The sequence below is a fragment of the Lissotriton helveticus genome, chromosome 11 (genome assembly GCF_964261635.1).
Source record: "Lissotriton helveticus chromosome 11, aLisHel1.1, whole genome shotgun sequence".
Taxonomy (NCBI): domain Eukaryota; kingdom Metazoa; phylum Chordata; class Amphibia; order Caudata; family Salamandridae; genus Lissotriton; species Lissotriton helveticus.
In genome coordinates this window covers 108,323,921-108,347,988 of record NC_136072.1, presented here as the reverse complement: position 1 = coordinate 108,347,988, position 24,068 = coordinate 108,323,921, and the positions used below count along the sequence as shown (strand labels likewise).

At 48.6% G+C, this 24,068-nt stretch overlaps 1 protein-coding gene across 4 annotated transcripts in view; it reads right to left on the bottom strand.

The window, feature by feature from the left end:
- Positions 1-24,068, bottom strand: part of KCNMB2 (potassium calcium-activated channel subfamily M regulatory beta subunit 2) — an 863,472-nt gene that overhangs the window by 479,070 nt on the left and 360,334 nt on the right. The gene's annotated exons all lie outside the window — the stretch shown is intronic.

Genomic DNA, 24,068 nt, shown 5'->3' with positions numbered 1-24,068 from the left:
CGACACACGCCGCGAAGAGGGCCCAGGCTGTTCCGCAGCCGCAGCCATCCGAAGTGTATGATGAATAGGACATGACCACCCGGTCAGCCTTCTCACGCGCCTCACAGGTTCGAGTCCCCCATCCCCGAGGCAAAGTCGTGATTATTTATCTTTTGAAATAGTATTTCAAAGAAAATAGTTAGCGCGGCTTTTATTTGCTCACTCATTTTTTGTTTAATATCTTTTTATTACGTACAACAAATAGAAAATTACACATGGCTCAAAGAGAAAGGGGCAAGGGATGGCAACAAAAAGAGATTACAGCGTAGGCAATCAAACCTAAGAGGGGCAGGACCACTTTTTAAAGATTCAAAACACATATGCGATGAGGGCATAGCAAATGTCCAAAACGTAGGGGACAATGTTCGAAGGAAAGTTCTTTTAACTTCCTGATTCAGTCCTTTCTGCTCACCAATCACTAGGCCTGTGTTGTTCTGTCTCGTGCACAGCTGTTCATTGCCCCCAGTTCACGGCGAGGTCAGGTCATTTTGTGTCATATTTTACTGTTTGGCTATGCATGTGTTTATTGACATTTTTTTTTTTTTGCTTTTTGTTTTTATTCTACAGGTTTTTTTTTTTACATATTTGTATCATAAAACCAACACATTACACCAATTACAGAGGAAACAATACCATGCAGTCACGAAAAACCGTATTCAGCAGAAAGAACAATATAAAAAACGCCTATGAAAGCAACACCCTTCAGCCAATCACCAATAATGACCCCTGACTGCGTAAATTGGTCCAACTCCATCATCCCCAATATACCTACTGTTTGAGATTAGTTTTTTTATATAGCGTGGCCAAGACCCAAAAGGGAAGGAACAGATACCACTGTACACAAATAGTTAACAAATGAACAGTTCCATAGGTTTTGTTGAATAAAGTCAGTTTCCAGCAACATTAGTGCAGACGGTGATGCACCGTTACATCGCAACTTTTACAACGGGAGTCTATTACAACGGAACTTTTACAACGCAGGATCCATTACATCGGATGCCATTACAACGCATGGCATTACATAGCAGATGCTATTACAACGCATGGCATTACATCGTAAGTATAGGTAAGTATTTAATTTTTATTTAATAAATTTAATTAATATTAATTATAATTAAAGGGTTTGGGTTTTGGGGTACAGGGGTGTTTTTAGGTTTCAGGGCAGGGTTTGGGTTTTGGGGTACAGGGGTGTTTTTAGGTTTTAGGGTAGGGTTTGGGTTTTGGGGTAAAGGGGTGTTTTTAGGTTTTAGGGCAGGGTTTGGGTTTTGGGGTACAGGGGTGTTTTTAGGTTTTAGGGTAGGGTTTGGGTTTTGGGGTAAAGGGGTGTTTTTAGGTTTTAGGGAAGGGTTTGGGTTTTGGGGTACAGGGGTGTTTTTAGGTTTCAGGGCAGGGTTTGGGTTTTGGGGTACAGGGGTGTTTTAGGTTTCAGGACAGGGTTTGGGTTTTGGGGTACAGGGGTGTTTTTAGGTTTCAGGGCAGGGTTTGGGTTTTGGGGTACAGGGGTGTTTTTAGGTTTCAGGGCAGGGTTTGGGTTTTGGGGTACAGGGGTGTTTTTAGGTTTCAGGGCAGGGTTTGGGTTTTGGGGTACAGGGGTGTTTTTAGGTTTCAGGGCAGGGTTTGGGTTTTGGGGTACAGGGGTATTTTTAGGTTTTAGGGTTGGGTTTGGGTTTTGGGGTACAGGGGTGTTTTAGGGTTCAGGGTTGGGTTTGTGCTTAGGGCTAATTAAATTATATTTACCATTTATAAATTAATTAAAATATATTTATTAAATTAAATTAATTATATTATATTAATTACATTTTTTAATTAAATTAATTAAATTAAATACATTATTTTAATTAATTTAATTTAATTACAATTTTAAAAATATTAAAATTAAATTAATTTCATTATATTAATTAATTAAAATTAATTACAATTTTTATTAAAATTAAATTAAATAAATAGATTTAAATCTATTAAATTAAATTAATTACTATTTCAAAATGTATTTTAATTAAATTAATTAAATTAAATTAATTAAATTAACTTAATTACATTTTTTTTAAAAAGGTATACTTACCTATGCTTACGATGTAATGCCATGCGTTGTAATAGCATCTGCTATGTAATGCCATGCGTTGTAATGGCAACCGATGTAATGGATCCTGCGTTGTAAAAATTCCGATGTAACGGAATGCGTTGTAAAAAACCGCGTTGTAGTGACACCAATCCGTGCAGACAGACGTCTGACAAAATAACTATTTCCTGCAGCTATAAGTAGTACACATACAAGTGGTTCCACAGACAAATCCAGAAGCCATGTTAGAGTGGTGCATTACACGTCCAAGTCGAATTATAGGTTCCTTGATGAGATGTGTTCCTCATCACAAATGGCCACCAGATCCCGTCTTGGGAAAAGCTAGGAGTTGAGCAGTCTAGCTCTAGTCTATTCATTTGCAGTTTATTATAGCACAGGCTAGACCTAGAAGGGAGACTCAGCGCTTAACAAGAGACCGCTTGCAATGCATAAACACTATTGGTTGGGCATGCTCAGGTGACGTGCGGCTGCCCTTCATGCACCTTATTTAAGCAGAAGGGGGGTGCCTACTTACTGCAGGTTTGGGGTGTTTGGGTGTGGGTCTTTCTTTGTTGGTTCATGGTTTACAACTGTACCACACACCTCAGGGACCAGGTGAGAGGTGGGCATTGGAAGGTCAGTAGGCTTCGAAATCAGGATATATCTATCTGCCTGGCTCTAAAATAGCACTAGGGGGCATATTTACAAGCCCCTAATGCCACCGGAGCGTCACATTTTCTGACACCCCGGTGCCGTTGCTCTCTATCCCATATTTACAAGTTGGCTTAACAGTACCTTGTAAATATGGTCCTTACTGCAGCAGTCCGTTGCGGCAAAGTAGCAGGCAATGGGTGTTGCTGTGGTCTTTCCACTACAACACCCATTCTTTTTTGACTATGATATTTACGAGGATGGGACAGGACCAAAAACTAAGACCAGATAAACCTGGTCTAAGGATGGCGATACGAGGAGAAATTATTAATTTCTCCTCGTATTTTGCGCTTTCTATGTGTGCTGCATTCTGCAGTACACACAGAAAAAACATTTAAAGATTGTTTATGTGCAGGAAGGTGGCAGGAAGGCAGACAGCCTTGCAACATGGCGAACTGGTGCATGAGCTGGTTGCTTTTTAGCGCCAGCACTAGGGAAAACGCAGGAGTGCATCGTATTTTTGTACATATGGCGCATCCCTGCATTTAAAAAATGACAGAGCGCGATGTTACCAATTTTGGAGTAACATCGCGCTCCAACATTTTATTGGAAATATCCCCCTAGACCTCAAGTGATGAGGTTTGGTAGCCATTGGTTGTTGCCATAAGATCACAGCGATGCAGGCATCGGGGCCCACCAGGAAGTATTGGGTGCAAAATGCAAGGTTTCCTGTTTATCAAGGAAGCCTAGAAATCAAAGGGTCAGGCAGTGCAGCATCAATGCAAAGCAAACTCAGCAACATGAGAACAGTCTGTTCTTGGATGGGTGTTTGTCGCAGAGGTCATTGGGGTCAGTGCCTTTTCCCCCAAGACTGCATAATGCCTCTGTGCAGATGCCATAGGTATGGCATAGATGAAACTGAATGCTCTATATGTGTATGTGATGTATCTTTGCCCTTTATACACTCAGTAAACTATGCTGTTCCTGGTTTCCTCCTTCAGAAGGGTAATAAGTACCCTTACACATGGCAATGTAAATGTGTCCACAGGGCAAATGCTTTTGAGCTGTTCTTGGTGGAAGTTTGGTGTTAACCTGTCCCTTTTTCCATCTGAAGGCATAACCCATCATTTGGGGGCCACAGCTGCGACCCATGGCTTGTCCCCTGCTACCTGTGGGACTACTTTTGCGACCCCTAGCCTCAAAGGTGGTAAAATAAGTACCTGGAACACAGGGGTAGCTCTTCCTAATGGACGCTGGTTGGAGCTCCACTTGCCTGGTGTCTGTCAATTTTTTTACATAATACAAATAGTGAATAATATTATTCACTATTGGTGTAATAAAACATGGAGTACATTATCTGGAATATGACCCTATCTGGAAGTTAAAGTAAGTAAAAAATGATGTATGTTGAATGCATGTTTGCGGGTGAGAATGTGTTCATGTGCGCAAGAGTGTGTGAATGTGTTAGTATGTGTAAGCATGTGTGTGTGAGTCAAAGTAAAGGTGTTATGGCATGCAATGTCACTTCCGCTACCCCAGGCATTTTGGTGAATTGACCTCCATGTTTGAAGGTATCCTTGCTGTTCAGTGTGGTCAGGGTGTTACCTGCGTTGTTCCCTGGACCTGCCACTCCAGTGGCATTAGATTTATGCTCATCTGATTAACTTGGACAGTACCTTTTTACGGCTTTGGGTGCTCTCTTTATACTTAATGTGGCATAAACAAAGGGATAGACTCTCTGGTTAGTGACTATTGTTTACTTCTATAAACATTTCCGATAGAGTCTTTGTATCTGTTCCTACAGAGGTCCAGTGTCATTCTTATAGGGTGTGGTTGGGAAACAATCTTTACCATGCAGTCTTTAACACACAAAGCCTTTACCACACAGATGCCTTTACCACACATGCCTATACATGCAGTAATAAAGGTCCGGCTATACTTTTAGTGGTGCGTAGTAGTAATAGGTGGCAAGGGTAATTTAAGGGCGTAGGGGTGGTTACTGGTGAAGGTTGGTAAGGATAGTTTTAGGGTTTAAGGTTGGGTAGTGGTAAGGGGAATTTTAGGGTTTAGGGATGGGTGGTGGTGAAGGGTGGTAGGGTAATTGTAAGGTTTAAGGTGTGTAATGGTAAAGGAAGGTTCGGAGTATATTTTTAAAGGAGGGGTTTGTGGGTTCCCGACCCCAAAAAGAAACCATGAAACATATATATATATTTTTTTACTTACCTTAAATATACTTAGCATGCATGGTAAAAGCATACATGGCAAAGGTGTGCTTTTTAAAGTCTTACAGGCATGAGGTAATAAATGTTGGGTTTCTGACAAGGAAGCTTAGGTCTCGGAGTAATAAAGATCCTCTGTAAGTAATAAAACCAAAATTGTTTAATATGGTGTTACTCAGCCTGGAAGAAGCATTCAAGCACTAGTGTAGACCAACTAAGTCTTCATTTTCATCTTTTCAGTAACTGACTAAAGACAACAATGCCTGGCAATTAGGCTACAGGACATTTTTTCCTCACACAATTAAAGACAATTGTGATAATCCCCAGTAGCTGCAGCACTAACAGGATAGGACAGGATAATTGAGTGCATCTCCCAGAACGGTGTCACCTGTAGCTTTCTGCTGTGGAGAAGATGTGCAGTAATGACCACTGGAAATTAGGATTCTGATGACCATTCTCTGAATCACTGGCCCAAAATATAAATAGGATTGAACGGGCCATTGATATAGCATTACTAGCTCATCCATTTCCTCTGTATCTACTGGCAAACATGACAATTCGAGTCTAAATGGCTTTGCTCTAACCTTTAAAAAACACATAGTTGTTTTTCCTCCCAAAAGCAAGTGAATACATTTAGAGCAAACCACTAATACACTGAAAGCATCAAAAGTTTGCAAATACAAATTGTAAGAACAATACTTGCATATTGTGTTAATGAAGAGGTGCATTTCTTAATTTGTGCAGGATGCTGCTGGTGGGGGGCACCAAAGTTCATTTTGAGATACCAGAGAATGAGGCCATTGGCCCAGAGCAAAAAACAGGATGGCAAAAAAGGGCAAAGAAGGTGGATGAGAAAGAAAGAAAACCGATGAGAAAAGAAGAAAGTGGAGATAAAACAAGCATTTACAAAGCCAATAAGTCTGACTTTAACTGCCAATCCATATAAACACAGGCATTTGGAAATGCCGTGCTCATGTGTTGCATGCTCAAATCCTGGTATTCACATTAATGCATCATAGCATTGTCAATTACTGGAGAAGAAGCTGCAAAACAAGATTGCTCCCTGTATAGAATGCATATAGGAGGTAAAGAACTGAATGTGACAAACAACATCTGCATGTATATGTTGTACCGATTAGGCACTATCCACTACGACTGAGATAGCCTTACAATTTGGATATAACATAGGTTTATCTAGCCTACAAATGCGGCGAGAGATAGCAACCAGAGCTGCATGGGAGCATGGTCAATGTTCAAGCTCATTGGACTGAAGAGAAGGAGACAGAGTTATTTTAGTCTCAAGTCAAGAAAATCGTACCTGGTGGGAGTAATGTGGATGATGATGTGTGTAGTAAATAAATATTAAATGGTGTCGGTACGGCTAAACTGCTAAACTGGTCACCAGAATAATTTTCATATGGTGTTAAATAATCATGCCAAATTATAAAAAAAAATTGAAAATGTCTGCCAAACTTGTGAATGAACCATTTGCTAATCTTATACACAAGTACACATCTATTTGGTGCAAACACATATCGAGTATTTGGTACAAATGTTAAGCCTTTAACAGGAGAGGTACTGTCAATGAGTGTTATCAACAGTACCTAAGCAGTATTTATGTAAATAATCTTTGATGCATATCCTTGACTGTTCTTTCAATGTCATTGTTTTTATTGAGTTTCTTCAAATACATGATTATCTTAAAGCCCTCTTTATTTTCCAAAACTTTTGTAGTTGAAAGGATAGCTGAAAACAGCAAACACGTAATTCATCCTCACTGAACTTCTTCGGGGCTGTTAACCAAGATCAGTACATAATTACAACTCTGAACTCATTCAAACTGAACATATTCATACTATCAGTCTAAGTTCATATTATGAAGAGTTAGAACTTGCCATTAACTATGGCAACCTAGAATTGAACATCAAAGCCATATTGTTTGGTCTTGTGAAAGTCCGTTGTCTCTAATATATTTCACATATTGTATTGTATTGTATTGTATATAGCATTTATAAAGCGCAACAAATACCCTACGGGTACCCTGGGGCTGTGGTACAAGACGCAACCCATCAGAACGTGAAGAGGGTAGAAACCGATTGGACAGCACTTAAAGACAAGAGAACATTTTCTGGGGAACAGCCACGTTTAAATCCTTTTCCTGAACAGAGACAAGGTGTTGCATTGTCTAATTTCAAGTGGTAGCTCATTCCATAGCCTCGCAGCAGCAAGGCTAAAAGCCCAAGGCTTGCATCTGTATATCTTTCATGAAAATATGGTTTTAAAAGTAATGTGTTCCTGAATCCTACAATGATGACAGACATGGAGGAACACATGAATCCAATTCAATTTTTTGAACTTGACAATACATAATAAACAAGAGTTGGAGTTGACGCCACTGAACAACTTTTACATCTAATATGTAATGAAGATATCAACAACAGACACATTCAAAATCCTTCAATGATAAAACGCATTGAGGAAATCATATAACTGGTTAAGTATATTTAATTCCAATCATCACATTTTGTTTTAAAAATCTTCTTATTCATCCAATCAACGATTGCAACTTTTTGATGAAAAAAGAAAAGAAACAGAGAGGAAAAATGAGCAGGTAAGACAAAAGAAAAAGAGGCAGAGTAAAAAGCAAAGCAAGGCGAAGAAAGTTGGAAAGAAAGGAATAAGGGAACAAAGAGCCTACCTATTTCTAGCTATGGTTCTTCGTTGGTCAGCATTGATTCCAGCATAGTAAATGAAGGATTCTATCACCTTGCAATAGACTGTCCATATTATCTATTTCTCATTGTCTTAGTGAAAGTCTTGAGACAAGTGGAAATATAAGTGTTGCTTCCCTATACTTATTTTAGTGTCAAAAAGCTATGCGTCCATCTGTGATTTCCTATTGTATTGAAGAGAGCGACCACTGCGCCCTCGGCCTGGTCGCCCCCACACCCCCCGCCTGCTCCTCCTACCTGCTGCCTGTGCTTCGTACTTCTCGTGGCCCCAGCCGCCACAGGACCGCCGCTGAACCACCCCAGCCGCCGCAGGGCCGTCCCAGCGCCGCCCCAGCCTCCGCAGGGCCGCCGCCGAGCGCCCAGGTTTTCCCGCCGGATCACGACGAGACCCCGCCCCCCCGCACGCCGATTGGCTACCGCGATCCCCGCCTCCCCGCACACCCTCCCTCCCGGCTCCCCTCTTATGACGCCCCCAGAGCGACCGCGCAGCGGACGCACGCAGCGGGAGCACCGATTGAGCGCCGAAGGTGCGCCAAAGGTAAGCCCGTCTGCGCCCGTCCACGCCTGGACCGCGCCCAGTGCCAGGACCCCTGGCCCCCGCAGACCCCAGCCCTCCCGCCGGACGTACGACGCTGCCACCCTCAACGCACTCAACGCCGGCCGAACCTCTGGATGCTACCGAGCCACCCCGAGACGCACCCACGGACCCTTCATCTGCCAGTCCTGCAAGTTCTCCTGCACCCGGACCGGCACTGCACCAGCACCCACCAAGCCGAACTCCAGCAGCAGCCACCTGAAGTGCATCCTGCTCAACACCCGCTCCGTCCACAGACACGCCGTCGAGCTCTGGAACCTGCTCGACACCACAGTCCCAGACGTCGCCTTCCTCACGGAAACCTAGATGAACGCCTCCTCAGCACCCGACATCGCCATCGCCATCCCGGACGGCTACAAGATCATCCGGAGAGACCGCGTCAACCAGACAGGAGGGGGCATCGCCATCATTCACAGGAACACCATCCGCATCACGACCAACACCGACGACACCATCGCACCCGCCGAACACCTGCACTTCCAGATCCACGTCAACCCCAAGACCACTCTCAGAGGCACCCTCATCTACAGACCCCCGGGACCACGCACACAATTCAGCGAGGACATCGCCGACTTCATCAGCCCGCTCGCCCTCCCCTCAACCGACTACATCCTCCTCGGGGACCTCAACTTCCACCTGGAGAACAACGACGACCGCAACACCACCACCGTGCTGGAAAACCTCGCAAACCTGGGACTCAAGCAACTGGTGACCACCCCCACCCACCTCGCCGGACACACACTCGACGCCGTCTTCTCATCCAGCAAAGACATCGCCTTCAGCCACGCCACAGGACTCCACTGGACGGACCACAGCTGCGTCCACTTCACCTTCAGAAGAACGACGACCCACCACCACCAGCAACAGGTTGCCCGAAGAAGCTGGAACAAGATCACAGCCGACCAGCTCGCCTCCTCCCTGAGTCAGCACCCTCCCACCAGCTCAGCGAACCCCAGCCAGGCCGCCGACAACCTCACGAAGTGGATCAGCAACTGCGCGGACGAACTCGCCCCTCTGAGGACCCCACCCAGCAGACCCGGCAGCAAGAAAGCCCCATGGTTCACCGACGAACTCAAGAGCTCCAAGAAGAACTGCCGAGCCCTCGAAAAAGTCTGGAGAAGGGAACCTACACCGGACAACATGACCACCCTCAAGCTTGCCACCCGGAAGCACCACCATCTGATCCGCGCCACCAAGAAAACTGCATTCAAGGACCGACTGGACAACAACGCACACAACTGCAAGGAACTCTTCAACATCGTGAAAGAGCTCTCCAACCCCAACGCCGGTAACAACGACATCACCCCATCGCAAGACCTCTGCAACTCCCTCGCCTCCTACTTCCACAACAAGATCGCGGACATACACAACAGCTTCAGTAGTCAACCATCGCACACAACGACCGCAGCAACGCCACCCACCACCACCCTCCGCTCCTGGACTCCGATCAGCACCGATGACACCGTCCGCATGATGAACTCCATCCACTCCGGATCTCCGACCGACCCCTGCCCTCACCACATCTTCAACAAGGCCGACGCTGTCATCGCACCCCACCTGCGGGACATCATCAACACCTCCTTCGACACCGCCACCTTCCCGGAGAGCTGGAAGCACGCCGAACTCAGCGCTCTACTTAAGAAACCAACAGCGGACCCCACCGAACTCAAGAACTACCGCCCGATCTCGCTCCTCCCGTTTCCAGCCAAAGTCATCGAGAAGACCGTCAACAAACAGCTGGCCGCCTTCCTCGAGACAAATGGATCCCTCGACCCCTCACAGTCTGGCTTCCGAGCCAACCACAGCACCGAGACCGCCCTGATCGCTGCCACCGATGACATCCGAGCCCTGATGGACAACGGAGAAACAGCGGCCCTCATCCTCCTAGACCTCTCCGCGGCATTCAACACTGTCTGCCACCGCACCCTAGTGCAGCGCCTCAGCAACGTCGGAATTCAGGAGAAGGCACTGGAATGGATCGTCTCCTTCCTCGACGGAAGAACACAGAGAGTCCGCCTACCACCGTACAAGTCAGAGGCCACCGAAGTCATCTGCGGCGTCCCTCAAGGATCTTCGCTGAGCCCCACCCTCTTCAACGTCTACATGAGCCCCCGCGCGCCCATCGCACGCCAACACAACCTGAACATCATCTCCTACGCCGATGACACCCAGCTGATCCTCTCACTGACCAACGACCCCGCCGCTTCCAGAGCCAACCTTCACGAAGGGATGAAAGATGTAGCCGAATGGATGACGACCAGCCGCCTGAAACTGAACTCAGACAAGACGGAAGTCCTCATCCTGGGCTCCTCGCCCTCCGCCTGGGACGACTCCTGGTGGCCCCCCGCCCTGGGCACCGCACCCAAACCGACAGACCACGCACGCAACCTGGGCTTCATCCTGGACTCCTCCCTCTCCATGACCAGACAAGTCAACGCCGTCTCATCGTCATGCTTCAACATCCTGCGCATGCTACGAAAGATCTTCCGGTGGATCCCCACCGAGACCAGGAAGACGGTCACCCAGGCCCTCGTCACCAGCCGACTGGACTACGGCAACGCCCTCTACGCCGGAACCACCGCCAAGCTCCAGAAGAGACTCCAGCGGATCCAGAACGCCTCAGCCAGACTCATCCTCGACATCCCCCGACGCAGCCACATCTCCGGACATCTGAGAGACCTGCACTGGCTCCCCGTCAACAAGAGAATCACCTTCCGTCTCCTCACCCACGCACACAAAGCCCTACACGACCAAGGTCCGAGCTACCTCAACAACCGCATCAACTTCTACGCTCCCAAACGCCACCTCCGATCAGCCAGTCTCGCCCTCGCCGCCGTCCCCCGCATCCGAAGATCGACAACAGGAGGAAGGTCCTTCTCCCACCTGGCCGCCAAGACCTGGAACTCCCTCCCGACCGACCTGCGCCTGACCCAAGACCACCTCTCCTTCAGGAAGAAGCTCAAGACCTGGCTGTTCGAGCAGTAGCAGCACCCCCCCCCCCCAAGCGCCTTGAGACCCTCCGGGTAAGTAGTGCGCTATATAATTGCCCATGATTGATTGATTGAAAGAGACAATTCTTAGGCCTGAAGAGTATGTGGTCTTTCCATAGACATCCTGTATCAATAAGGCATCCACAAAAACAGACTCAATGCAAAATCTATCAAATGTGCAAATAAATGATACATTTAGCTGAAAGTCAAGAATCATAAAGCGTCTTATTGATAACCTAGGCAAGTAGCAGACTAAAGAGGAAATCCTAACCTTAAAGATGTTTCCCGAGAATGTCAAGCATTAGTATTGCTTATAACTATGAAGGATGACCAAGTGTTATTAGACAGTGAATATTTAAGGTGGTCAAAAAAAGTGAGCACAGTGGACTCTAACTCAATATAAGTTAAATACTCCAAAATAGTCTATAATCCTTCCCCTAACTTTAGACAACAGGTACAAAGTGAGCCTCATCTTGTGCAACTGCACACTAAAAAGCTGTTAAACACAGTCCAACACAAATGTTAATTACCTTAGAATATGTAAGGGAGCAAAACAGCTGCATAAAACTGTATCATTCATTACTGTTGGGACCAATCTATGAATGGTGTGGATTCTTGTTACAAAAACATCATAGAGCAATGTCATCAGGAACCTAGAGTGTATGTGCTCCAAGATGTCATGTCTAAAACATGGACAAGTTTATGTTAGATTAAAACACAGAACAAAGTGATCTGTTGTAATGCTTAAGTATGACAGATAAGGCACTATGTAATGTGGCCCTCCTAAAATTTTAGAGGAGACCTTGTCAAATAGTACTAGAAGCACCCCAGTGAAAATGTGCTTGTGAGAGAAGCTAGTCAAAACATACCTGACTGCGGGGGCGTGGCTTAGCGGGCGCTGATGGCGGACGTGGCTCTCTAGAGCTCCCGCTAGCCCGGCGATTATCCTTCCTTTTATCCTGCCCTCGGACCCTGCATTCTTTGCCACAAGTGCAGTGACAGTGGCGGATAGCGCTGGGAGCCATCCGATCCTGAGAGCGGCGCTCCCGGGACACCCGGAGTGTCGGAATCGGCCGGGGCGGGGAGCGGCCTGGACCCGGGTGCTGGCGCCGGGGCCTCGAGTTTGGCGTCCCCGGGCCGGTGGGCCCGAGCGTGGACCGCAGAGCCTCCCTGTCTGCCTGATCCCTGGGCTGCCTAGTGTTACCGAGGCACTGGGGTGATCCCTGGGTGCCCCTGCAGTGGTGGTGGCTGGGACTGGTGCCCCGGGGAGCCGCGGAGAACGTGCAGCGGCCTACCTCGCCTGGCTGAAGCAGGGGCCTCGAGTTTGGAGTCGTCCCGCCTGGATCCACCGGCCGGCCGGCGGCGACCCTTGCTGCAGTGTCCATCGAGCAGTGGCCTGGGGGCCGGAGTGCCGGCCGGGAGAGGAGGAGCGGAGGGGCCCCCTGCAGTGTGCGGACCTGCCGGCATAGCTGGGGGCTGCGGTGAGGCGGCCCTGCGGGAGGGCCTCGTGAAGCCTGGAGTAGCCGGATCCCCCCTGTGACCACCGGGGTCAGTGTGGTGGCGGTGCAGGCCTTGGACGCGAGGAGGGCGGAGCAGGGGCCTCGGGTTTGGCGGCCTCTGCCCAGAGTCACCGACGCTGCTCCTTGGACCGGAGGTGCTGGAGCATAGGAGCCCCCGAAAGCTCTGACCGAGGGCCTGAGTGGTGGACAGTCCCGAGGGGTGACCCTCTTGCAGGTGCGTGTTGCCCGGCCGTCTCTGCTGCCGCCATGACCAGAGGTGGAGGTGGCGCGGCCGCCGCCAAAACGGGACCTATCGACAAATTCACTGGCCCTGGAGGGGGTGCCGGAGGAGGCCAGAATACTGGACCGGACAATGCAGCACTGCTGACGGCCATCACGCAGTCCCGCGACATGTTGGACGCTAAGATTGGCGCGGTGGGTGCCGATGTGATGCTGTTGCGTCAGGACCTTCGCAATGCGGTCGCCCGCATCACCAAAACGGAGACCAGGGTCACGGCGGTGGAGGGAGACGTGGGCGCTCTCAAGAAGAGGGTTGCTGACCTGGAACAGTCTCAGCGCGGCCTAGCGCTTCGTGTGGAGGACGCTGAAGGAAGGGCGCGACGGAACAACCTGCGCTTTATTGGCTTTCCGGAGGACTGTGAGAAGGGGCATATGGACACTTTCCTATCCCAGTGGCTGGAGAGCTGGCTGCCCCCGGACGCCCTGTCGCGCTGCTTCGTGGTGGAGCGTGCACACCGCGCCTTAGCGCAGAAGCCGCCGACTGGGGAGCGGCCTCGCCCGATCATCGCCCGGATCCTCAATTTCCATGATAGAGACGTCATTCTCCGCGAGGCACGGCTTAAAGACACTCTGCTCTACGATAATCATAAGATCATGATATTCCCGGACTATACCAGACTGGTCCAGCAGCAGAGACATTCCTTCCTGGAGGCCAAGGCCAAGCTGCGCGGCTTAAAAATTCAGTACTCGCTGCTTTACCCGGCCCGCCTCCGGGTGATCTTCAACTCTAAGACCCATTTCTTCGATACTCCGGAGGCCGTCTTCAGGTGGACCGACGAGGCGGTCAGACTACGGCCGCACGCCCAGCCGGGGTTGAACTCCGGCTCCTCACGCAGCTCATCTCAGGATCGGGGGGACCAGCCGGGCAAAGGAAAACGACATCGCAAGTCCCGCTCGCGCCGACGGTCCCTGTCCCGGGACCCCCTGCTGGGGGACACGCAACATGCTACGGACACTTCTGACAAGGACGTCTGATCGTCGTTGGCTGGCCACCTACTGACTGCCTTCATCAGTGATCTTACACCGTGGCGGCTGAACTTTGCTCGGTGGGACGGACATTGGCTGGTGCAGTATTACCCTGTTATTTGGCGGCAATGTGGGACCCTTGCGGCCTTCTGTTTCTTGGAACCGCACTGCTTTTAGCCTGGCTGTGTGTTTGATGGGGTTCGGGGCACGCTATGTGGGCTACCTCCTCCTATTGGGACTCGGGGGTGGCTTTCGGGAGTGTGTCTAGTTGGTTGGGGGGGCTAGTTGGGATCCATTGGCATGCTTGACTTTCGGCACTATGTTTTGGGCCTGGAGTACCGTATGCCGCGACAGATGCTTCATTGTTTTTTGAGGTATAGGGGTGGGGGAGGGGGGAGCTGGGGTGTGGAGTTTGGGGTTGTGTTATGTGGGGTGCACGTGTTCTTTGTGATATTTGCAATTGGGGTGTGGGAGGTCTGGGTCGGGTGCTGGAGAGCGCGGGGTTTCCCTGTCCATGACAATGGCTGATGTTCCCAGTCTAGCGTCTCCTGGCGCTTCCATGCGCATTCTGAGCTGGAATGTTCGGGGGCTCCTGGACAAGATTAAGCGGGGGGCTGTGCTTCGCTGGGCCAAAAGGGACCTTGCGGATGTACTCCTCCTTCAGGAAACTCACATGCTGGGCACTAAGGCACTGAGTCTGCAGAGGTTTGGCTTCCACCAGGTGTTCCATGCTGGATTTACTAGGGGTTCGAGGGGAGTGGCCATTCTTGTCCACAGACGGCTAGCCTACACTCATGAGCGTCAGTGGCTAGATCCTCAGGGCCGATTTGTGTTTATACAAGGGAAGATCGGTGTGGAGCCTGTGGTGTTTGGTAGTGTGTATGCCCCTCCCCCGCTGCAATGGGCCCTTGCGGAGCGATTGTTTGCCCTGTGGACTGAGCTCCCCCGTTCCCTGGCTGTGATTGGTGGAGATTGGAATGATGTGGTAGACTTGGCGTTGGACAGGCAGAGGGGACCGGGGGCAGCGCCTGTGGCCTCCCCTACACGGTTGAGTGCTATGATTGATGGCCTCGGATGGGTAGATGTTTGGCGACACTTGCATGCGGGGCGGCGGGAATACACTTATGTTTCAGCTGTGCATGGCTCCCTTTCGCGCCTTGATTGTGTGTTTGTGCCGGGGGCTTTCCTTGACAGAGTGAAGGGGGCGGCGATCCGGCCTCGCGGGCTGTCTGACCACTCCCCCGTGGCGGTCCAAATTGATCTTTGTAAGACGCGCCAACCATTTCGATGGCGGATGTCTACGTGGCACCTGCAGCGTCCGGACTACTCTCAGCATCTGCGTGGCGCGATTGCCCATTATTGGCAGGACAATCTTGCGGTAGGGGTGGACGCGGTGACGGTCTGGGAGGCTATGAAGCCCGTCCTGCGGGGTGTCGATATTGCCTGGTGCGCTTCTGCCCGCCGGACTCGGCAGAGTGGCATTGTGGCCGCTGCGGCGCACGTGGAGGTGCTGGAGGCGAGGCACAGGGACGCAGCCGATGATATTACACTGCGGCTGCTCCTACAGGCGCAGCAGTCTTACTCCTCTGTCTTATTGGATGAGGCTCGCCAGGCGTGGTTGGCTACGCGTAGTAGGGTGTACCAGTGGGGCGATAAGTCTTGCACCATGCTCCACAGGCTTTGTCAACAGTCCTTGCAGCCGGTCACTCTGCCGGGGTTGGTCGATGACGCCGGGGTAGCGATAACAGATCCTGCGGTCCTGGCGGCGAGCTTTGCGCGCTATTATGGGCGTCAATATGCCTCTCGGGAGGACATGTCCCCGGACGGCATTGAAGGATACCTTGCGGCAGTCCCCCAACATGCTATATCGGATGAGGTGCGCGATGACTTAGATTTCCCCCTGACGGCAGAGGAATTGGGCGACGCACTGGGTCAGCTTAATGCGGGCAAGGCGCCTGGGCCGAGTGGGTTCCCCAGTGAATTCTATAGGAAGTTTCATCTGCAGCTCGGTCCCCACTACAGGCGGGCGCTGGAACTGGCGAGGGAACGTGGCAGCCTCCCCCCGGACTGGCGTCATGCCGAAATTGTGGTGTTTCAGAAGCCTGGCAGACCCCCTGACCGCCATGAGTCTTATCGCCCTATATCCCTCATTAACTTCGAGGCTAAGCTCCTGGCCAAAGCGCTCGCGAACCGCCTGCTTCCTCACATCTCGGCCCTTGTCCACCCTGATCAGGCGGGCTTCATGCCGCACAGAGCGACAAGACACAACATCCGGCGGGCGCAGGCCGCGGTTGACGCGATCGGGTCTTCCGGGGATCAGGCGGCACTTCTGCTGGCGGATATTGATAGTGCATTTGATTCGGTCAGCTGGACCTATCTGTTTGCTCTCTTGCCGCTGCTGAACTTGGGCCCGGTCTTTATCTCCTATGTTCGGTTGCTTTATACTGATGTCACAGCGTCGGTACGGGTCTCTGGAGCGGTCTCCGCTCGGTTTCCTGTGACCAGGGGTACGCGTCAGGGGTGCCCCCTCTCCCCGTACCTATTTGCACTGGCTATGGAACCGTTGGCCGCCCGGGTGCGCCGTGATGTCATTTATCGAGGCTTTGTGTGGGGGACGGATCACTCAGACCGCATAGCCTTGTATGCGGATGACGTCCTCTTCTTCATGACGGATTTGCAGCGTACGGGCCCCCGTATCCTTGAGTTGATGCAGGAGTTTGGTCAGGCGTCGGGGCTCTTTCTTAATCCGCGTAAGTCGACCCTGTGGTTGTTGGGGGGTGACTCGGCCTGCTGTCCGTGGGCTGCGTCCCTTCGGGTGGCTGTTGATGGCATGAAGTATTTGGGTGTTTTCCTCTCGACTTCTGCCTCGGTAGCGTGGGATCGGAATGTCCAGCCGGTGTGGGATCGGGTCCAGATGGACGTCAAGACGTGGACGCGTATGCCCCTTAACATCTATGGTCGGTCGGCCATCTTCAAGATGGTGGCCTTACCTCGGCTTCTCTACCAACTGCAGAACCATCCATTTCGGATCGACTCACGGTGGTTCCGCAGTGTTAACTCGGTGCTGGGTCGGTTTCTGTGGGCTGGGGGTGCTTCTAGAGTCGTGCTGCGCACGTGCTTTCTCTCTACTTACTGCGGCGGTTTGGCGTCCGCGGATCTGCTTTCTTACTATCAAGCCTCCCACCTCCTGGTGCTTAACGAGTGGTGGTACGGGGACCGTAGTGATCCGGCCTATGCCCTGGCGCACTCTCTGATGGATGGTGCCTCCCTACACACCTTACTGTATTCGGCCAGACGGAGGAGATTGTTGCCGAAGGTCACTCAGGTGGTCTTCGCGATCTGGCGACAAGCCTTGCATCGTGTGGGTTGGTGGGGTAGACTGACGGCCGAGACCCCGTTGTGGCGTAATGGCTTGCTTCCGGCGTTGGCTTCCTTATCGGGGTTTGGCGGCTGGGATGCGATCGGGATTTCGTCTCTCGGTCATGTTCTTACTGGCACTACGCTTAAGTCCTTTCAGGACCTTAGTTCTGAATTTAATATGCCCAAGTCCCAGTTCTTCCGGTACCTCCAGTTCCGCCACGCCCTTGCCCCTAGCCTAGTGGGCCTAGAGCAACTCCCTGAATTTAGTCCCATTGAAGCGAAACTCTTTATGGGGGACCTGGGTGACAAGAAGGTCTCTCAGATATATCGCTCCCTGGTCGCGCACTGTTCCCCTTCCCTGTCGACGTTGAAGGCCTCCTGGGAGAATGATGTCAGCCCCCTGGATGAGGACGACTGGCGTGAGGCCCTTGAATCTCCCCGTGGTACTGCCATAGCCATTCGTCTTCGCTTTATCCAATTCAAATACCTTCACAGGGCGTATTATACTAGGGACCGTCTGTGGCGAGCGGGCCTGATAGCCGCCCCGGAGTGTCTGAGGTGCGGTACTGAGAGGGGGACGCTTTTCCATACTGTGTGGTCCTGTGAGAGACTGACTAGATTCTGGGCTGGGGTTTGGGACTGCCTGTCGGAGGTGTTGGGGTGGGACCTGCCCCGTACCCCTAGGCTGGGCCTTCTCCATGTCCTGGAGGGCGTTGGGGGTAACGTTTACAAACGACACCTGCTGCTGTTGGGGCTGGTGGTGGCCAAGCGAGACTTGGCACAGGCCTGGAAGAGCGATCGGGCCCCCCCGCTTGGTGTGTGGAAGGCAGGATTGGACTTCCTTATGGGCCTAGAGCTGCCGGTCTTTGAGGCCCGGGGGTGCCCACGCAAACACTACAAAATCTGGAAGCGGTGGGCGGACTACAGGGTCCTGATGCTTGACCCCCCGATAGACATTGATGATGTTCAGTCTCTTGAGATGGATCCTGTACCCTAGACTGTTAGCCCACACTGCCATTGCTATACACCTCATGTTGCTAAGCTGATCACGTGCACCGGGTTAGGGTGGGATAAGGGGTGGGTAGTTGGGGCTGGGGTGGGGGGTAGTTTTCTGCTTGGGGCTGGGTGGGATGGGGGGGATTGTTGGGGTAAGTCATTTTGAAACTCTGGGTTCACTGCCATGCTTTTCCACGTAAATCATTGACAGTCTCCTCCTGACTGTGGAGGGCTGTGCCGTATTCTGCTTGAACTCTTAATAAAAACGGTTTTGAAAAACATACCTGACTGCGACTAGTGCAATAAGACGGTGTAGAAACATTCTGAACAAGCACTGCCTTTGAGTGAAAAATACATATCCTGGGACTCCAGAAGTGCATTAATCGAACCTGAAATTGAACTACTGTGAACCTAATGGTGTAAATATGTACTCAATATAGTGCAGAAAGATGGTGTGATGTTGTATTAAATATAAGCCTTATTGACATGGATAATCTTTTAGTGTTGCCTACCGGAAGCGAGTGGAAAAAGACATAGGTAAACAAAAGGCAATTTGAAAAGAATAATGAATTTTCTATTAGCCTCATCATAGGTTTAGAAAGCGCACAAATGTTGTGGAGCCAGATAGTAGAAAGTGCATACATGAATGTAAATAATGGACCACCCCACTGGAAGTGAAGCAGCATGCTGGCGATAACAATGTGTTCAACAAGCATGATCTTGCAATCGATCGTATGTACTCAATGCCATGCTGTCATTATTAAAATAGCCAAAAGTGTGCAGAAACAAAAAGGCCAAATGCTTAAATTTACATATAAGCTCTAATCATGTCCAAGGAAGCTCTGAATACCATACTGGTCATGTGAGGGTGAGAACCCATTCTAAGCTGGCAAGAGTGAAAACACCTCTCTGAAGATATAAAAGTGATTCTATTGACATTAGTATGTCAAGTTGACAGATGGTGGAATTGATGCAACAAGCTGCCAGAAACTAAATACTAAACAAACATCATCTTGAAATGCATGTTATGTGCTCAATTGTCATGGACTCCATTGTTGAATAGCCAAAAGCATGAAGAAACTAAAACAACAAATACCTAATCATACACATAAGCTCTAATTGTGCCCCAGGAAGTTCACAAAAGACATTCTAGGCTGGTGAGAGTGTGAGATAGAAAAGTAATTCCTCTGACATTAATACATCAGGATGGCAGAAAGGTATACTCAATTACTGCTATCTTGAAATAGATGGTATGCGTCTGTGGGAGCTCAAACCCCAATAATTTACTGAACCCCAATATCTTGATCACCCCAAAATTACCTCTGGCGATTCGGCTCCAGCACCCTAGATCTAGTGTAAACAGTCACCACCCTCCGCAACATTAGGCCCAACAAATAGCAGAATAAAATCAAGAATAGTGACTGGGCCAACTCAAGAACTGAGTTCTAGAACAATGGGAAGATACAAAGTTTTATTACAAAAACTTTAGAAAAGCAATACAAAATAAAGCAATGCTCACCATGAAGGTACAGATACAGATATTTAAAAGTCAGAAATCAGAATTGTTAGATTTAAATATAGAACGCTTACATCATTTCTAAAGGGTAAGAAACAAAGGTGTGAGAAAAATTATAGTCCTACTCAAAAATAAAAGTTGCCCCATCCACATAAAACAGGTTTTTTTAATACAATTTTTACTCATAACTCATAACCAATGAAGAAAAACTGCAGATTCAGCATAGCATGATTATCAACAGTACATTTTAGACAAATCTGAAAATTAATCATCACTATAAAGTCTATAACACTACCCCACTTTTAAGAATCCTCTAGAATCTTCTATTACCTTCCACAGCAACAGAAATGCAAAGATGTAGAACTCAATATGAAACATTCTTTAACAAAGACAAATACATTGATGTGCTAATAAACTGGTATCAGTACTTCCAGCAGAAGTGTCCTTTAATAAAATTTACATGATAAACATGATGGAAGCTTCATTTGCAAAACACGTTCTCTAAAGAAACGCATATTTACGTCACGCTGCGCAGTGTCCGCGGAAGCTGTGGAGAGAGAAGGTTCGCAGGGGGACATTGATTGGGAGGGGGAATGAGCAGGAGCAAGAAGAAAAAAATACAAAAAACTGCATCCATTTGAATAAAATGGTATTGTCACTTAAATGTGTCATAACTACCACTATGTTATTAGTCACAGCTCAAACATTTCTATTCATTTGGTTTAAATGCAACATCATTAATACATCGATTACAACTATTATTCATCATGAAATGACTCATTCACACACATTATTTGTTACTCAAAATTGCACATATAAAAAAAACTTTAATCGGCCCAGTCAACAAAGAAAGCATAAGAAAAACCAGAATAATCTGTGTACCGAAAAGCCAAATGTTGAAACTTAGATCAGTGGTAAGCCATGTGAAAGTTAACCCACAAATGTAATTTAAGACTGATGGTTGCAAAACTATGCCTCCTAGGAAAAGTTTAAACTTGGTACTCACATGTACCCATCCCATTGTGCTCAAACTAACCGTTGTGAAACAGAGAGCTAGACTGTTCTATGAACCCTCATAGGAAGTATACCTCTTGATCTGTATTTAGTCCTGTTTCTACCACCCATAGCCAGCAGATCCATCTAGCTTCTGTTTGTTTCAACATGAGGTCCAGGTTACCATCTCCAGGGTTAGCGAGTACATGATCGACGTTCAGAAAGCCAGCTGTCCGTTCTAGGAAATGGGTCTGTATATAGCTGGGGCTCAACCGTTCTCTGATGTTGCAGCCTCTCTGGGTAGTAATCATTGGGCCATCAGTTACAACTGATCTTAATTCAGGTGCATCTTGCATCAATGCCCAAAGTCGTTTTAATATACCTTATATTTCTTGACTAGAACTCAAATAATTAGTAATGAAAGGCAAACTGTAAAATTTCAGCCAAGAAACACTTTCTACTGGAACCTACGCTCCCGCCACACATGAATTTTGTATGTGAAGTAAGTCATTGTGATAAATGTTCACTTACAATTGTGGTCAACCTGCGTACTTTTGCATAATCTTTGAACAAATAGTGCATATGTTGCCACCCTCTGGTTATGAGCAGCACAAACAGGAATTATATCATAATTGTTAACATTATCACTTGAGCATGTTTTTAACCTCTTCCACGCTGATGACGGAACCGCGCCGTCATCAGCCGCGGTAGAGCTGTGCTGATGACGGAGCGGTTCCGTCATGGCCCACCCGACGTGCCTGCGCGGCACTGATTTCGCGCCTGCGCGGCGCATTCTATTGAGCGGGCGGGGCCATGACGGAACCGCTCCGTCATGAGCTCAGCTCAACCGAGGCTGGTGACGGAGCGCTTCCATCACCGCGCGCCCCCCCCGCCCCTTAGCGCTGCGGCGGAATAGCCGCCGCAGCGAAGGTGTTAAGTAATGCTTTCAGATCTAGAAGGTATATCACCGGAAAGATGAGAACAGAGTAGAAGCAGCTCAGAGATGGGCTACCATAAAGGTACATGGGTTCAACCTTGTGCCTTTTGATGAGAGGATCAATACATCTAAACTTCAAACCTGCCAACTCACATGGTGCCACCATGTGACACACGGTCACACGGCAAGGAGCCGATATCACACGACGGCAGGGAAAAAGAGCTCAAAACCACTGTCAATAGTGGATTTCCAGCTTGTTTTCCGAGGCTTTGAATTGCTGACCTCAATTATCAGGTTATCAGAACCAGCTTCAGCAAGATTTTTTTAGTTTTTGGAGGAAGGGCTTTGTGAGCAGGGTGGGGGCAAAATTGGCTCTTAGGAACTTCATGGCATGAGGCTCCGCCCACTCCAAGGCTCGCCCCTTCCCCACACAGTGAGATTTTTGCTCAGGTTGGAGGGTATGAAACCTATGTCCATGGAACCAAAAGAGGAGTGCAGGGGTATGACAAAAATATTAACATACCTAAATGTGAATTAATGTATCACAGAAGGGTGCTACAATATGATATTAGCAATGGGGTGTTCAGAAATACAATTACTAACGTGGTGCAGGCAAATTATTAAATACATTTTTTAAGGTGGGACAAATAGACAAAAAGAGACAAGAAGTTCCAATTTGGATAGTAAGAGGTGTCAAGAATAGATGGGTCACTGTGAATGCTGGGGAGCCCTCATTGTATGGATCTATGTTGCAATGACAAGAAGAAGATTGCTCAGTAAGATAAGCAAACCCACTGACATCAGATGTGTCCATAGGCCAGACGCTTGCATCAAGGGAAGGCAAGCTCAGCTTTCCCCATATCAGAAGGGGGTGGAATCCCAGATAACAACTCTAAGCTTCGGGGCTTATAATAGCGTGAATTGTCACACGTGTAGCAGTGTGATGGTTAGTAGTTCTGTGGGTACTGTCATTGGCAGCGCTGGCAGTGGCAATGGGTGGTGCAAGCTGTGATGGCCTCGTGAGAAGAGCCCTGGCACTGGGGGACTGCACCAAACAACTGCTAATGTCCAGAAATTTGCCTTTAGTGTGTGGAGAGAACTGTGGGGCATATTACCAAGCATAAGCAAAAAATATCGCTAAGCTTGGTTAGCGGCCAAAATTATATCGCCGAGCTTCGCCTATTTTTATCGCTTAGGAGCCTTGATATTATCAAGGTTTATCTCCTAAGCGATAAAAATTGGCCGAAATGCATGAATATCGCTGAAAAGTCAGCGATATTCATGCATTACCGAACAAATGCTCCTAGCCATGTTATCCACCTACCATTGGATAACATGGCTAAGAACTGCTCTGGGCAGGCGTTAGCTTTTGGAGATAATCGCGCTTAGCGCGATTATTTCCAAAAGTAGGTAATAGGAGATAGCGATGTTAGCAACTGTTTCCAGTCGCTAACATCTTGACACGCCCACTTTGCATGTCATTAGCGATAATTATCGCTGACATGCAAAGTGGGCCCCAAGATGATCGCTATCTCCTAATAGCTGTCGCTAACTGGTGTTAGCGACAGCTAGGTAAAAGGGCGATAAAATTATCGCCGTTTAGCGGGAAAAATTCCAGCTAAAGCGGCGATAAGGCCCTTGGTAATATGCCCCTGTGTTATTAAAATGTTGTCTTGCACGCTGAAAATCTTTGCACTGTTCCGGATCAGGAGTAATGGAAACATACGTTTCAGTTTCTAATGGATTTCGTATTTATTACTGAAAATGAACATTTTCATAATTAATGTTGGTAATTAAAAGTGCATTATTGCAGTTTTCTCCCTTGTTCTTTATTTTCACACAATGCCTCTCGGTACACCCCTCCCATCAGACACTTTCCGACGTGCTATTTTACAAGACGCCATGTAGTTTGCTGAGACAATTGATGCTTTTTGTGCACAACGTTCTTTAATCTGAAGCGTGCATTCGTAGTTTTGCTGCCTTGTGTGTTTTTTTTTATCAATAATTTGCCAACTTGCCATGTTATTGTGTCTAAAGCCAGATTCCATGCGACCTAAATGTGTTAAATTCGAAGAGATGAAGGAAGTGGTTTCCCTGGCAACACAACTCATATAAATGCACTCCCAGCTTCTCATCCTGTCATAGATTCGCTGGCAGAAACATCAGATGGCAAGCCTATTGTTTGAGGGTTTAAAGGGAACCATTGTTCTGTGGAG